The sequence below is a fragment of the Cupressus sempervirens genome, chromosome 5 (assembly GCF_028749045.1).
Source record: "Cupressus sempervirens isolate cs-2001-9-10 chromosome 5, ASM2874904v1, whole genome shotgun sequence".
Classification (NCBI taxonomy): Eukaryota; Viridiplantae; Streptophyta; class Pinopsida; order Cupressales; family Cupressaceae; genus Cupressus; species Cupressus sempervirens.
Genome location: NC_143122.1, coordinates 624553543 through 624567184, shown reverse-complemented (window position 1 = coordinate 624567184; position 13642 = coordinate 624553543). Strand labels below are relative to the sequence as shown.

General features: G+C 34.2%; 1 protein-coding gene across 6 annotated transcripts in view; it reads right to left on the bottom strand.

Moving 5' to 3' along the window:
- The window catches only part of LOC149557446 (DNA binding / DNA-directed RNA polymerase), a 161530-nt gene that overhangs the window by 109226 nt on the left and 38662 nt on the right, over positions 1-13642 (bottom strand). The window lies entirely within an intron of this gene.

Sequence of the window (13642 nt, the reverse complement as noted above, 5' to 3'; positions counted from 1 at the left end):
TATTGCCTCATTTTCACAAGGCTCAACACCTTTTCCAGGTATACTAAGGAAATGAGCCTTTGCCCTTATGTAAGTTCCTTGCCATTCTGTTGGACAATGTTTACATTTGATTCTAGCTCATCCACCTGTACCTTTATTCCTAGGAATACGATCACAATATTCCACAACGGATATCTTCCCCCACTTGACATTCTGCACATAGAAAATAAAAAGTTGAAAAGAAATCAGATTCAAAAAAAACTGCAAATCAGACCAGTATAATGTTTATAATATGATAAAAACTAAAAAGAAGTTAGTTTACTAACATACTGTATACAGTATAGTAGACTGTAGTATATTGTGTAAGTTTATTGTATGCATAAATCTTGGAATGGCTTGTTTTATATCTGCATGTAAATTAGTGTCAGTGATTACTAATTGGCAATTTGCTGTAAAAAACCTTGAAATGTCTTGTTTTAGAACGCATGTTTTAAATTTTTGCTTCAAACTGTATCTTTTTTTCTTCAGAATGTATGTGTCTACTTGTGATGACCCCTTCTATTAGGTTATTTAAGAGTGAGCTTAGAAAGAAAAATGTGATTCTTTAGAAGTCAATTCTTAGTATAATCAATCGTATTTGAACTACTTGTAAGTAGCATCACTAGACTCTATCAGTAATTATAGATAGGATCCATATTCCCCATATAGTAGACCTCGTAAAAGACAGTAGATTTACAGCTACTCAAGTTTGGACATGATCTATGTGAAGTTCGCTTTCTCCCTACATGAGTAATTTACTCCTCTCCCTGTGCACACTCCCTGTCCAATACATAACTAATATAAAAGTTCTTATAGACTCATCCATCATTTACTAATACCATCAGTTAATATATTAGACTCCTTGTAAACGAACAACTTATAATCACAGTAAAGGATAAATATACTTAGACTCAGTCCTATTCTCATAAATATATTTCGTAAATAACTTATTATGAGATCAGTCTTACTAATAATAATATTATTGAACAATATCTCTTCAAAATGATATATTTATTTTATTTTTGCTATAAAACTCCTATCTATATTCAATATTATGAATTTCATTCGATACTAACAAACTTCTAAAATATATATATAATTTGAAATCCACTCTTACATTTAATATTACCTTTATACCCTGATCAAGCCCATACACATAATAATAATAGAAAAACAAATAATACTCACCTTATTTGACCCAATGGGTCTTGTTGTCAGTTGTCCTTGATAGAGAAATTCGTTTAACTCATACTATGGTATGAGCAATTGTCTTGAAATCCACAATGGCCATGTACTATCTTCTCATCTGGTTCATATTTTTCGCATATTACATATGCATTTCACATAGATGGTGTTGCCCAATATTTGTTGTTTGATCTCATTTCCCGCCTGCACACTCAAGGAGGATTCATTCCTTAATTTTACTATGTGTCATTCCCTTATGCTTGTGTGATTGGGTAAAGAAAAATGAACCTAGAAATGGATTTCCTGTGTCCAAGCAATCAGTTCTTTTTACCCTGCATCGTTGTTTACACCCAACCTCGTTGTTTATTCCTTGTGTCGTCGTTTACAACCTGTGTCCGTCCAAATCTATTCCCATCTTTGTGCAAGCTAGAGAAATAAAATATCTCCAATGTTTTAAAAGGCTAGCCGCTATTGTCATTTTAGGTTAGAAATATAATATTATATTTGTGAAAGTAAAATTGAAAATACCTAAAATAGTAAAATACTTAACCATTTAATATTATGTTTTAAACTACTGAAAGTAAAATACTAAATCATTTTTATGATTTGGGATTGAATGTTTTGCAATGCGACCAGTTGTACCTCAAGCTTGCCCTCAAGCGATTATCTACTTGGATAGTGCGAGTTTCTCTTGAGTTAGTACAGGTTTGCTCCCACTTTGGTTTTGTAACCGAATGGCTTCATTTTATGAATTGCGACTAGCTGTTTTGTTTTGCTACCGGGTGTGGCTCAACTATCATGCCAATGACCGGCTGTCTTCTTCCATCTGCTTCTAGTGGTCATTATCTCCATACCCTGGCAGTGGATGCCTCCAAACTTTCAACCGTTTAAGTCCTCATTGACAGCTTGTGGGAGAGTGAATGATCTCGTCTCCGTACCTTTGGGCATTCAATGAGCTTTATCATTCTTCTACATATGATACATTTATTACATATCTTGTTGCAAGTACAGTGGGTTTTTTGTGGAGTTGCTCGCTTCAAATCACTTTATTCGCTTGCTCTCCAGTAATGTGAATTTGCTTGTAGATGCAAAGTACAGATAGAGAAAATAAATCTCCTCACTTAAAAGAAGATAGTAGTTTGGCATGTGGGTAATGGCTTTTCATCTTTCCATGCCACCTTGGTCATTGAAGTACATTTTCGACACATCATGCTACATTTCCCAATGTCATTCCATGTGTTTCTATTTATACCCACTCTTGTTGCGTATTTTTCATTCTCACTTGTCTTTTTCCTCTCTCCAAAAATGGAATATTGTCCAAGAATTTTAGAATCCACCTACAACTTCTTGAGAGGGAAAGGTCGTTCAAGGACCCCATCTCGAATTTCTAAGTGGCTCAAGTGCTTATCTTCTCGTGCTTGTTTTGCTTCAACGCTATAAAATGCATTGTTGGGGAGGAGGTGCTAGCGCCGTCTGAAAGAAGGTTTATTTTTCCAGCTCAACTAGCTTCAATCTTTCTCTATCATATCATGGACTTCGTTCAATGCTGGGAGGATCTTGATTGCATCATCAACTCCACACTACGCACTCAAATTGGGACCTCCATAGCTCTGTTCCAACTCACTAAATAGTATGACATTGGTGTGGAAGTGAATTGGTTGTTGTCATTTTTCCGCGGGACCCTCTGAAAACTAAATGGGAGTTCAACCTTATCATGGATAGTTTGAAAAGGTCTATTCGAATTCGTCATACTCATCCACTTCAATACACTTTACAGGATGTGAGACAGGTACTTTCCTTTGAAATGTGTCTAGCAACTTTCTCCAAGCTCCAAGCCATCTTGACCAACCTGGGTCACAAATTCCATCTTCAGCCATTGTCATGTCCCCATTTCCAATAATAATTAAATAATAAAATATTATTAAATAAGTATAAAGAGTAAAGTTAAATAAAAACATATGGAATTTTAATTAAATTAAATGGAATTCAAGCCATGTTCATAATATAAAACTAACTATATTATTAATATAATAATATAGTATTTATAATTAAATAAATAAACGAATAATAAATCAATAGATTAACTAAATAATAATTATAATAATGATAAGAAAATAAAATAATCATATTATACATTAACACAAGACTATTATTTATTAAAATGATAATATTATAATAAATAAATAAAGGTATAATATAATACAAAGTTATAAGAATGCATAATATTAATCAGTATAATATCCGAAGGTCAATTATCTCTTCATAATAAGAGGAGGCATCTATTATGGCATAGTGCCTCTTCAATCGGTTGATGATGAATATAAATCCAAAGGGGATTAATTATTTTAAAAAGGATACCAGCGCATATAATTGGAGAAGGAGGCAGCAATAACATATACACAGCAAACACTGAAGCACCATTTGAAGATTAAGGATTTCATCGCAGCTATTTATTTAGTAACTCATACTACGTGCACAAGATTGGAACGACAAGTATGAAGACCTGCATCGGATTCCACATTCGCTTAACAAGGTACGGCAGTAGCACTCGGGTGAAGTGCCCACCAGCACCAAATCACGTTGGCAGGAAGCACACTAAAACAAGGAGCAGCCAGTTACATTGAAGAACTTGGAGGACTGCGAAAGACAACATCCCTGTAGCAACGTGGAAGGAACTATTTCAAAATCACTGCAGATTATAAACATTACAAAATACAAATATTATCACACTAGGAGGCAGTGAAGAATTGCTATTTGATAACTTATATATTCCCTTGTGGAAAGCGCTCGACTGAAGAGCATAGAAGGTGGTTACAGCAGCCACTGCTGCAAGTTATTTAATTGTATATCAAAAACAACTTCCATTAGCGAAGCATAAACCATATTTACCATATTAGAGACAGCTTCACAATCCAGAGGATCAGTGCATAAGTCATTCAAAGATATATAACAGACAGCCTATATCTCTGCCCCCGAACATCCTACCAGCCTGTATTTGCAGCGTGGATATTATTAAAAAAAGGGATACACCAAATATTTATATATTCAAAGCATTGTATAAATCATTCCCTGCACATATATAGACATTGGTATATTTTGGCTACCATAGTGTTTATATTCAGTGATTAAATTTCCAAACTATACATAATAGCATAAGGATTCTGTCATATTGTCCCATATTCCTAAATAACCAATATGGGGGCATTACAGCCATTCGCCTAGTCTCTAGTTGTATCGTGTGAATCTTGTGTTCCTGACAATGCCTCTTCTCATCCTCATTTGACTGATGCTCTTTCTGCGGTTGCCCACCGGTCTGGTGGATTTGATGGTAGGTTGACTTTCCACCAACATGACAGTTTTGAATTAACCGCAGCTCTCTCTAACCTGAAAATTGTTGAGGATGTGGAGGGGTGTCATGTGGTTCCAATGGAAGAATAGGTCAGCCTTAGCGGAATTTTTATTTGTATTGGTTGGTTTCTAGCTCTCATCTTGCAGACTTCATTTCGTGATGCCAAAACAATCCCTATCTTGCCAGTTGATGAATGTCTCAAACTGTTCACTCTTCATCAAGGTTGTCTGACCAGACTTTTGGTTGTATTGTATCTCTATCAGATCTTTAGTTGTGGCTTTTGGTCGCTTTCTCCTTTCCCTTTTGTTACCGGTCTGGTTCTCAATTCCACTCCTATCTGGATTTGATTTTGTTGAGGAGTTTATTTTTTACATTACCGACTGTGGGTTTTGCTTTTGGTTCATGGCATGTTTTCCTTTGCCGACTCAAAGCTCAAATGATCAAGATACATTGTTTTTGTTTGTCTTTTTGGATGCGTTCTCACTTGCTTAGTACCATACGTTTAATTCAAGCGCCGTGTTGATTACTTACTACAGGCTATCTTTTGTCTTCTATTGGTTGGATTGGCGGCAAGAGTTTAGCAACAATGACTAGAGCCCATATTATAGGGGCATTTTAACCATGATGGTTCCTCTCTCTTGCTTCTCACTCTATTGTAGATCATCTGTGATCCGCAAATTATGTAATTTCAGTATTTGGTAAGGATTGAGCATTTTCTTGCTGGTTCTTTCCTTCATGAACCTTGAACAAATGTTATTTATTAATATATCAGTGGCTTGTCACTTTTGCCAAAAAAAAATATTATGTTTTAAATTGATTTTCAAGCAGGAGACACTGTATTTTTTGTTTGAAGACATGGAGACTTAAACTCCGTCATGTAGTCTCCCCCTCTTTTTAGAGTCTCTGGAAACTCCAAAAGTGCATCTTGGAGGAGGGGAGACGCGTCTCCCAATAATCTTTGTTTTTTGTTTTAAAACTTCACTTGTCTTCTCATTTTTTTAATCATAAATTCATAGAACGAACCCTAGTTTTTTTCTCTCTATTAATTAACAAGTCCTAGTTGTTTTTCTCACTTCTATGTATTCTTAGCAAAAAATATAGCTGGTTAAACATTTTTCTGATTTTTAAATTAATTAACTAGAAACCTTATATGTTTGTTAAATACTTTAATTGCCTGTAAATTTCTTGTTATGTTTCACATTTATATATTGCTCTTCTATCAGCCCCGATTGAAAAGGATCCTTGTTGGAACATGTCATCCTTGGCTCAGAGAAAAAGAGCTCACTGGAAAAACTTGCAAGGTGAGAATGCATGAAGGTACAATCCAATTGAAATATCACTTTGCACAATTACCATGCCCAAATACTAGATTTTTCACACTTGCACCTGTTAAAGTTGTGTGAGAGTTCCAAATAGAGAGACCTTTGACCAACAACAGAACATTAAAACAAGTTGTTGAGTTTTGGAAGATCGCTAGAAATATAATAGCACAGCCAGATTGGTATGTGTTTTCCAACGGCAACTTCCCCTTATATTTACAAGAGAGTGAAAGAATAGACACGTCACTTTATGGAACATTCCTGTTCATTATCATAATTAAACTCTTTTATTTATTTATATATATATATATATATATACATACATATTTTGATGAAACTTATTTGAGTAAAGCTACAAAATGTCAACACTCCCTCTTAGCTAGGGAGGATAGACACATGACCATATGTCATGTCCCCTATTTTCCGTCAATAGAATTAATTAATAAATGATAAATAACATTATCCTATTAGAATCACAGCTTACATTACCCCCAATTATATACAATAAAGATTTAATGATAATCTATTATAAAGACAATAATCTATAATAGTTATAAGACTACCCATATAATGAACCATATATAATGGTATAATTCAATAACATAAATAAATAATAAAATATTACTATTAAATTTGATAAATAATAATAATTAGTACCATAATACATAAACATAATAATATGAATATGAATATATCAAAATATGCATACGAATAATATATATCTTCACATAATATAATATAGTTAAATATAAAACATAACATAATCAATAGCCAATACACGGCTATCAACATAATTATAATTATAAATTAAATCAATGCAAAACAACCGAGCCAATAGTCACGACTTTCCTTCCATAAGTATCACCTATATATGGAACGATTGAGCGATAAGATGGGGGGAGACATGACTTATAAGAATACACAAATCTATCTGCAGAAAGGAATTACCATCACATATCAAAAGATGACAAATCACCTTAAGTATTGTAGACGTGATTTGGAAGGGAAAGGAAGAACAAAGAGACGTGGGCTATACAATCAAACAGTAATCATAAACAAGGAAGAAGGCATCAAGTGGCAAACCTAGAAGCACAAGTCAGTGCTGAGTGCAGGAGCAATCACAAGAAGCAAGTAACGTCATGCGTAGTCTGAATAAAGCACAGATTGAAAAAGAAAAAAAACACAATCATATTTCTAATAGATCATCGAAGGAGGAGCAAAGCAAAAGATAAATAACACCAAGGAAAAGAATCCCGGTAAATATTCGCAAGAGGAGTGAGAAGCAATTAAGGGAATTCCAACACCCAAACACTACATAATACCGGCCTCAAACTACTAACAATCAATAGAGGAGAAACCGGTGGTGATCGTGTAGATTCCTGAAGGAGAACTACTAAGTCAAATTGCTAGCCAAGTATGAATAAGAGTCCTTCACAACGACATGCATATGAGGAAAGACGATATTATATTCACAATATAGCACATCAATACAAATTCATTTAATCAAATAATTTATCTCAACTTACATTTAAATGATAGCTATATTTGAGGAAATCTCGGGAGTGAATAACATGGCTATATAGAACAATGGTAAGAGTACGATTTCTTGGTGTTCTAGATAGAGAGTGCTAGTCAAATAGGAAGATAGACATTCTACTGAAAATAAGAATGATCAAAGTTGGTGAGGATCACTATCTTGAATCAAATAAAAGTCAATCAAAAGATCCCACTTCATTTAACGTAGCATCCATAAAGAGGAAGAACGATACACATAAATCTCGCCGCTACTTACTCCAAACTCATATTAGCAATTATTATTATAGAATCAATGCCTATAGAAGCACGATTATCTTGCAGTGAAGGGATATAGAGAGGGATGCACCCTTTGGCAACTTCAATCACATAAAGCCCAAGCACGAAGTTAGAAGATTTACCATGAAGACAAATCAATTTCATACTACTTGCCATAGAGTACACAACCTCCTGACAATGATTTTCATATTTACCAAGAAGGGAGATCTCTTAGTATTACATGTTTAATGTATCGAGGATCACCAGGACCCACTAATTGATATTGATCTGGCAGAGCCCGTTGAGTTCTATTAGTTAGCCAATGGATATTCAATCAGAAGGAGACGTTCAACATCAGATTCCAAAAGACATATCTAGCAAATTATATATATATATAAACAAGGTATTAATGATTAAGAAATGACAAATATACTCAAATTAGTTGGACAAAAAATCCTCAAGAGTACAACACACAATAAGCATTAAGATTATATTAGATAAGAACAATCATCAATTTTGGATAGACAATCTATAATCTATGGGAGATCCTCAGAACAAGTTAATACATTAAATCAGGAAAGAATAGAGAGGAAGATCATCTGATCAACATCCAATCAAAAACATATAGGAATTTCCATAAAAAGGAAAGCAACTTTTGCGGTATTCTACCTTATCTATGACACTAGACAAAGGTTATTAATAACATATATCTACAAGCAAGTCAAATGTTGATAATTCTTGCATGAGAGATCATTTATGACAATTGTTCCCAATTCTCCAAGGTATTCATTCTAGGGACATCACACTATATATTACCTCAATGTAGTATAAGGATATCTTTGATCAGAAGAGATTCAACATTTTGATATCCAATTTCATATCATGAGAATTGGTCTTCTAGAATATCAACACATGATATTCACCGAGTGCTCAAAAGGTCTAATATCACATCTCATATCATGAGCATTGGTCTCCCAAAATATGGACATTCAATATTCACCAAGTACTCAAAAAGTTTTGATATCACATCTAATATCATGAGTATTGGTCTCCTAGAATACATAATATTCACCAATTACTCAAAAATGTTTGATATCACATCTGATATCATGAGTATTGGTCTCCCAAAATACTTGATATTCACAAATTACTCAAAAATGTTTTATATCACATCTGATATCATGAGTATTGGTCTCCCAGAATATCAATGATATTCACCAAATACTCTTTGAGTGATGCCCTTCTTGAATGTTGAGATGCAAGATATTCACCAAGTACTATGAGCAATTGCCTTACAGAACATCAAGTCGCATGATATTCACCAAGTACTCTGTGTAATGGCCCACCAGAACATCAATTTGCATAACATTCACCATGTACACAAAAAATGTTTATAAGGTATATGTTGTCCTGCATTTTGTCACCACAAAATGTAAGTAACAGTACGAAACTTTTTCAACTTAGTTTCGCATTTCTCTAAGTTAGTTCATTATCTAATTGGAATTCATTATCAACCAATCGACTCCAATTGTTATAATGGATTCTTTTATTGAAGGCTTTCGTGAAGTCTTTTTAGTTTTTTTGTTTGTTGAACCTATGTTTGATTTTTGTAGACTTCATTGTCATTTTCTTCGTTTTTTAGTGTGTTTGTTAGCTTTTGCTCTTTTGGCTTTGCTCAAATCATTGCTTTCACTTATCCCTTCGATTCGATGTATCTTAGGGCTTAATCGAAGTTGGCAATCAAAAGATATGATCATTTTAGTGTCCAAAAGGTGGACTCTCCAAGTGCAACTACACGATTTAAAATATCATGTTATATTTTAAAGTTGATATTCCCTTCTTGAAAAATACAACATAAATTCACTTTATGTTATGTTTTTTAATTACTTTATCACTTAAGTGACTATAGTGCACTTTATGTTATATTTTCATGTTGAGTTTTTTTTTTAAGTTTTCACTTAAGTAACTATATTAACTATATAGTTTGATTTAATTTTTGAGTTTTAATTCAAAACATCTTAATAAATATTACTTTTTGAATGATATTTGCACATTATATATTAACAATATAGTGTAAATATTATTTATGACCCAATTAAGTAATATTTCTTCAAAATTTTATTAAACATGTCCTTAATTGGTCATTTAAGTTGTGCAAACATGTCTTTTAACCCATTTGCATGTAAAATATGCAAAGGCTAAAAGGCATGCAAATGATTTTAACTTAAAATATGCAATGGACCTCCTAGAGTGAGCTTATGCATATGCAAGTTTTTAAAATATGCAATCACCTCTGGAGAGTACAATTTGCATTAAAAGACTCATGCATTTGTAAGTTTTTAAAATATGCAATGCTCCTCCAAGAGTGTGTTTTGCATCTTGAGGGTATAAAGCATATTTTTAAAACATGTCAACACCCTCCAAGAATGTGTTTTACATGGCAAGTCATATTACATATTTATAAATATGTAATAGCACTCCAAGAGTGCATTTTAAACCAAATACATGTTTTTAAAACATGCAAACACCTCTAGAGAGTGTGTTTTGCATGAGAAAGCCAGAAGACATTTTAAAACATGCATTGCCTCTCCAAGAGTGCATTTAGACTCTCAACCCATGCATTTGCATCTTGAGTCCATGTTTTGCTTCCAAGGGCAAAAACGTCCATGCTTGTGCCCTTGAAAAACACGTTTTTGGTGATTTTGCCCAGATTCAACCATTAGGTGTCTTGAAATCTCTTCCTCAAGAGACGTTTTTGCATTGCCATGCATTCTCCTTTTCAAAAACATTGGATTCCTTGCAAAAAATGGTGCACTTTATGGCATTTTAAAACCATATTTTTGGCAAAAAAAGGTCCACTTTTTTATGATTTTGATCATGCTTTTGGTTAAAGAGGAGGCGTTTTGGAATTTTAATCATATCCTTGCTATTGAGAAACACATTTTTGTATTCCAAGGGTAAAAATGATTCATGTCAAAGCTCCAAGAGACCACATTTTTCCTAAAAACAGGTTTTCCTTGGAACATTTTGCCAAAAACTACCCATGCATTGGTGATAGTTGACCATGTTTTTGGGCATATCCATGAAAAACAGCTATTCATTGCTCATTTCCAATTCATCATTGCAAGGTTGAAGAGATCATAGTTTGTTTTCAGAATTTTTCAAAGTTGGAGCTTCTTTCTCCATTTTTGGCTCATTAACCTCCAAGTACATGGACATTTTCCATCTTACTCATTAATTCATGTGTATCTTGCTATTTTAATGCATGTTTTAGCTTATTGTAGCACACTTATCCATAGAGATGCCATGAATAGCGCATTTTTCCTTTAAATATGATGAAAATTCTCATTTTCATACTTTTGCATTTTCCCCAAGTCCAAATTCTAATTTGCACTTTAAAGTACCTTGTCTTTTGGCATGTTTGAGTTTAGAACCAAAGGTACGTGTTTATTTGGTGCTTAATTTCGTTGTTTGTTTGCTTGCTTTCTCGTTTTTCTTTATTTGAAAGAAATTGCAAGCTCTTTCCCAAGAACTTGAGCACGTTTCACTTCACTCCACCTTCCACCTCTTCGTGCAAGTGCATCATTTCATTCCATATCCACTTTCCATGCCAAGGCACATTTGCATCCATTTCTTTATATGCAATTACACTCCAAGAGCAATTAAATCTAATTTAGCTTTCCATGTCTTAGCATACTGCATTTCATTATCCACATGCGATTACATGTAATCTCAACATCCATCCGCATTTACATGCAATCTCATCCTTTGTTCCCATTTACGTGCATTTTCATCCTTTGAACCCAATCGCATGTTACACTTACATGTAATTCACTTTATGTGCAATGACATCTTGAGAACCTGTTTTTGACTAAAGGTTACTCTTTTAAAGCCAAAAATCATCATTTACACACATTCCCATGTGTCCAACATTCACTCCTCAAACTTTTACATAAGGACTCATCCTTTACACATGTTTCCATCCTCCCACATTGTACTCCAACCTTGAATATTTGTGCTATTTCCTTTCAAGATCATTAAACTAGATCTTTAAAGTATTCTATCCATACTCCAAACCTTTGTTGCTGGTCAATAATCAACACTTTTATGGAATCAATACCTTCTAATGATGTGTTCACATCTTGGAATTTTCATGTTGCGGCACAAGAAATGCCCTCATCCACAGAGTCTAAAGGAAAGATGAAGTACCAATTCAACAAACAGTTAGCTCATGCAACTACATCTCACGTTTCGTCACCTCTTGATAATGTTTCTAACACAGAGATCGGGCATGCTGACATGGCTGATTTCTTCCAAAGGGTTGAATCTCCTTCAATACATGAAATGAGGCACATCAAGACAAGTAATATTCATTTGATATCTATTTTTTCTATGGCTACCTTGGAGCCGTAATTCGTTTTGGGTTGTGCACGAAATTTCAGTCCAAAAACCAAGACAATAAAGAATGCAGATGGAAAGGTCATCATTAGCCTTGATCCAGAGGTTATTGAACAAATCTTTAGAGTTCCTCAAAATGCAGAGTGTGTGCATTTGTCTAAAGATATTCTTTAGAGTTGTGGAATGAAAAGAGAGCGGATTATCAAAAGTATGTAAGTGCATATTGGTTAAAGGTCAGAAGAAGCAATTTTTCAAGATGACCTAAACCATTCATAGGTCAAATCTCAAATTAGAATGCAAAGACTTGATAACTCTTCTTAGCAGGATATGCAGCCTCAAAGATTCCAATGACTTTGAGCCTTGGATGTATAAATTCATTCTCCAAATCTTTGATAATGAAGAACCTATCTTCTAGGGAGAACTTATTAGCACTTCTATTTGTGAGCAGTTGCTTAATGTAGGAACATCAACGCCATTCTATATGAATTCCTATCTAATTTACATAGTTGCATCCATGGGATCTTTCTCAAGTTTCTCAACCAAAGGGGACCGGTTACAAGTTCCTATCAGGGACTACTATGATCAAATCACCTAATCGCACACCAAAAATCATTTTAGGAGAGTCCAAGTTGCATTCTTTGGATATTTCTGTGTTTGTTTGATAAAGAGTTGGTAACCAAGCGAGTGTCAAATGAAGCTTGGAATAGAGTTAATCAATTTGGTGCTATCTTTCTATAGTTCCCAACTTTGACTTATTTGAGGGTTGGTTATTTTTAAGGAGAGCCATATACTCTGCCAAGATATGCTATAGATAAGATCATACTAATGGAATTAGCTAGACAACTCAGAGAAGTGAAGTCTTATCATAATTTTCTGCATAGGCCAAGTTTTGGTATCACTATAGCCAAACCCTTGGTAATTGGTCAATATATGATCAATTCAATTTACAACACAAAGAATATGGAGGCAGAACTTCAGCTTATCACAATAAAAAGGTATAAGGCTAGGTTTGATTTTGATTATCGATGGATGCATTCAATGATTAAGAGGGCATTAGCTCATGTTCATCGCATGGAGAACGTATGGATTGACCTGCGCACAAAACTAGATATTATGAGAATGGATTACTGCAAGCTCACTCTACAGCAACTCATTGATCTTAACATGCTTGAAATTCGATCTAATCTTCAGATAGAGGATGATGGTGATATTCTTGATCCAAAATACCATCATGTTGGTTTTGATAAGCAATGTCCTTTCCCTATCTATGGCAATAGAAAGAAGGTATATCCATTTTAGATAGGTTTGAATCTATCCTGGTGAATACCAACAAATGGCTGAAGATCAAAGGTCTCAAGAGAGTGAATCCCAAACTTCGGTTAGATTGTGGAAGTTTAGGATTGCCCGGAAGGAAATCTCAGCTGGAAATCTCAAACAAAGATGGTGCATCTTCTTCTGTTGCAATGCAATCTCTCAAGTTCAAGTTAAAAGATGGAAAGGGGTCTAAGTCATCTCAAGAACCCTCACAAGCACCTATGCAGGCTCAAGAATCTAATGAGGAAGTTGAAGAAGAAACTGCATC